We start from the raw sequence: 3,862 nt of genomic DNA on the forward strand, positions 1-3,862 counted from the left end.
AAGGATCTTCATGTCAGGGACGATAAGAGCATTTTATATTCTAACATCCATCTGAATGGTGATAAACCTGGTGCTATTGTTGCTTTCTCTCAAGGGCTTGGCTGCCCACCTGTGCTTCAAATTTCTATTACCTCTAAAAGCACAAACAATGTGCAAACAAAGGCTTTTTAAATGTTATTCCCAGACTACTTATAAGGGTCAGAATTTCTAGAGAAATGCTTGTAAAATATGTACTTGTAAATGAGTATAGACATAGGTGAAGGTGAAATTCCAGAGATAATAAAAAATACATCCTTCTTTTTGAAATATTAATAATGAGATATTATAACCATAGTGTAAATGCATTCCAACTCCATCAAAGATGGAAATTGAACCTTAAGAAAGAGTTATTCTCAAATAAAAATAGAGGCTCAAATGATGTTGTCATTCCTTCCATTTATTAAATCTGTTGGGCTTTTATAAGAAAATCCTTTTCTTCGAGTCAAATCACACTAAGTCTGAGGAAAAAGCAACTTTTCTGGAAGTACTCTGGTAAAACACAATATGTAAAATGTGCATGGGAAAAAATGATGAATATGCAAAAACTTATGTGTTTTGGAGTATTGATAGCATTATTCCTAGTGGTTAAAAACCACAGATATTAATGTTTAACAACAGAGAAGTGAAAGGAAACTTTAGCGAGGTGGTCAGGCAGGTGGAGCTGCAGGCAGAATTGCAGAGGGAATTGGAACCCCTGGCTTAAGTGCAGCCATGTTTCTCCAGCATCACCTCAACGAGCAGGGAGACCAGTTCTATATGCTGAAGAAACTTGACCCTATGGGACAACTGAACTGCTCAACCCATCTTGCTCAGTTCTCCGTGGATGACAAATACTTACAACAATGAATCACCATCAAGGTGCTCATGACCCAGCAACTGCACCCTGTCCTTGGGTGAGCCCTTAAATTTTATGCCTCTTCTGCCACCCACTAACCCTTGGAGACTTTCTGTAACCAAGCTCTTCAATCTGTGAGCCTTGAAACCTTCTCACCACCATTGCCCTTTGTAATCCTGTCTCATTATTGCCTTTGACAATGCTCGTGTGAGGCCATCATGGTAGCATCCCCGTTAGAGGGAACACAATTGAATCTTTGTTTTATATTTTGAATCACAGCCAGGTTATTAAAGATAAAATGATTTGAAAACAAAAACAAATAGAATTGGTATGGTACATCTCCTTGGGTGCCAAAGAGATCGTTCTTTTGTTCAGCCTCATGTAGCCAATCCTTGATCCAAGAACACAGGTACAACACTGAGTTGCCAGTACAGTCTACTTTCTTCTCAAGGTGAATTTGTCTCTGCAGTTTTTTATGTTCTTGCTTAGCAGCAGCAAAGGTTTCCTTAACACTGAATTTTGAAATGAAATATTAGTGTCTCTTCCAGAAGGTACTGGGGCTTCTAATGCAAATTATCCCCTACCATTACTCCACAATTCTGTACACCAAGAGAAAGGGCAGATTTTAAAAATGACATAGACCTTTAAAAGTGGCTCAGATTGAAAACGTGTGTTTGCATCTTCTGTTCTCTCTCAAAATACTGCTAAAATGACTATTAAAAAATCACCTGCAAAAACAAGGAGATGAGAAGAGACAACAGCAATCAAGTTTAAATGCCAGAAAGTAGATGGCAGAGCTGGAAATAAGAGAGGGAAAAACAGACCACATCCACAGGTCAGGAATCTGAAGGGCATCTGTCTTCTTAACAGAAGCACTGGACATACGAAGGCAATAAAAGAAGGCCTTCAAAATCCTGAAGGAAAATGATTTCCAGCTAAGTCTGTATTGAACCATGTTCTTATTAGAATATGAGGGTAAGATAAAGATTTTTTTCAGACATGTAAAATTTCAAACCATCATACCTACTACACAGGGTTACTCAGGAGGGTACCAGAGCAGGTGCTCCCTCCAAAAGAGAGAGTTACCAAGGAAGCAAAAGGCAGAAACCAAGGAATCCAATCAGGACTAGCTATGTTATTTGTAGGACCCAGTGCAACATGAAAACACAAGGCCTCTTTTCAAAATTCATTAAGAATTTCAAGATGGAAAGCAGAGCACTGAACCAAACGCAAAGCCCTTCTAAGTGCAACTACACAGGTCACAGACCCATGAAACCAGCCCTGAGTCTAACCCAGGAGAAGGAAGAGAGAATTCCCACATCGATGGTGAAGGGAGACCCCGGGACAATAGCTGTGCATCAGATCTAGAGAATCACCAGCCCACAATAGAGCCAGAAAATGGAGTGATCCAAGAAGGATGACTTCAAGGGAAAGAATGAAATATAGAGATTACCCAATGTGTTTTAGTGTATTGAGACGACATTTCCACTTCTTGGAGAAAGTAAGTGGAAGAATTAATGATGGATACAGTTAAAGCTACTTTCCAGACAAATTGATTACTGGCAAGTGTCAATATTTTATGTCAACCTTGCTACAAGAGCAAAGGCTTCCGATAAAGCTAATTAAAAGGTTTCTCTGATAGAGACATTTAGAAAGAAAGAAAGATGGCTAGATAACTTTGATAGACTGGGCATAAGAAAGCCCGGTCTTTATGGCTGAACTTTATGAAGCTCATCGTAAGGCTGACAGTTGGGTGGGCAGATAATTCCACCTTTCAGAATGGGCTGTTAATCTTGTTAAAGTCTATCAGAAAATTATTCAAGCAATTTTACTAGGAATTCTAGATACTTTTCAGAAGGATTCTACCGCAAACCAGGTATTGTTGTTGGAAAAAACTGGAATAACTTTTTTTCCTTAGAATCTAAATAAACATATCTACAAGCAAATTTTAAAACAAGACAATTATTAACTCCGGGAAAAACAAAAAGTTCTACAAGGAAAGTAAAGCAATAGAACAACACATAGCTCAGCTGTACATAAAATTGTATTGTTGAAATAATGTTCTCAACTGTCTACTGCTCTAGTTAAAAACATGATGTAATAGTATTTGAAGTAGAGGGAAGGAATGTCAATATCTTTAAATTATAGTGGTCAAAATTTCATTGGCTCACAGTTTTGCAGGCTGTACATGCAGCCAGGAGCATGTACGAGAATGAAATCCTCATCTTCCATAATAAGAAGTAGATAAATAACCACTAAAATTGAAATATCCAGCAATGTAGGCATGCTATTTAGAAATAAGGAGATACGCACGCAAAAAATTGCCAATGGGTCGACAGTCCTTAGCTCTGGCAAACAAAAATCAGTAGTGGAGAGGGACGGTACATGAGACTGCTGCTTTCTGTTATGTCTTTTCAAAATCTGTGACTCTTTGTTCCCGTTTACTCTTGATGGGTTTTTTTTAAAGAAAATTGTGTAAGTAAAAGGGGTGTAAAAGCCACGAAACCACAAAGATCCATTAATACTCTTTCCCCGGGATAAGAGTGTCTAGCTAGCCTTACGTTTACGAAAGACAAAGTGTACAGTCTATTCAATTGACCCTTGCAAGAATAAGGAAAATCTCCTTTAATTTTTTTGTTCTTATTATTTGTGTTACTGGCCACTCAAATACATGAATATGTGTGTAAATACATGCTGATATAGTTTCAGTATTTTTCCCCTCCAAATGCCATGTAGAAATTTGATCTCCAGTGTTGCTGGTGGGGCCCAAAGGGAGGTATTTGGGTCACAGGGGTGGATTCCTAGGTTGGTGACATACTCCCAGTAATGAGTGAGTTCTTACTCTATTAGTTCCCATGAGAACTAATTGTTAAAAAGAGACTGGCACCTCCCTCCCCTCTCTCTTGCTGCTTCTCGCCATGTGATCTGCACACACCAGCTCTCCTTTGAGTAGAAGCCGTCTGAGATCCTCCCCAGAAGCAGATGCTG

General features: G+C 38.8%; 1 pseudogene; it reads left to right on the plus strand.

The window, feature by feature from the left end:
• The first annotated feature begins 750 nt into the window (after positions 1-750).
• Positions 751-936, plus strand: LOC105806906 (annotated as a pseudogene).
• The last annotated feature ends 2,926 nt before the right edge of the window (positions 937-3,862 follow it).

Source organism: Propithecus coquereli, unplaced genomic scaffold (assembly GCF_000956105.1).
Source record: "Propithecus coquereli isolate 6110/MARCELLA unplaced genomic scaffold, Pcoq_1.0 Scaffold149, whole genome shotgun sequence".
NCBI lineage: Eukaryota > Metazoa > Chordata > Mammalia > Primates > Indriidae > Propithecus > Propithecus coquereli.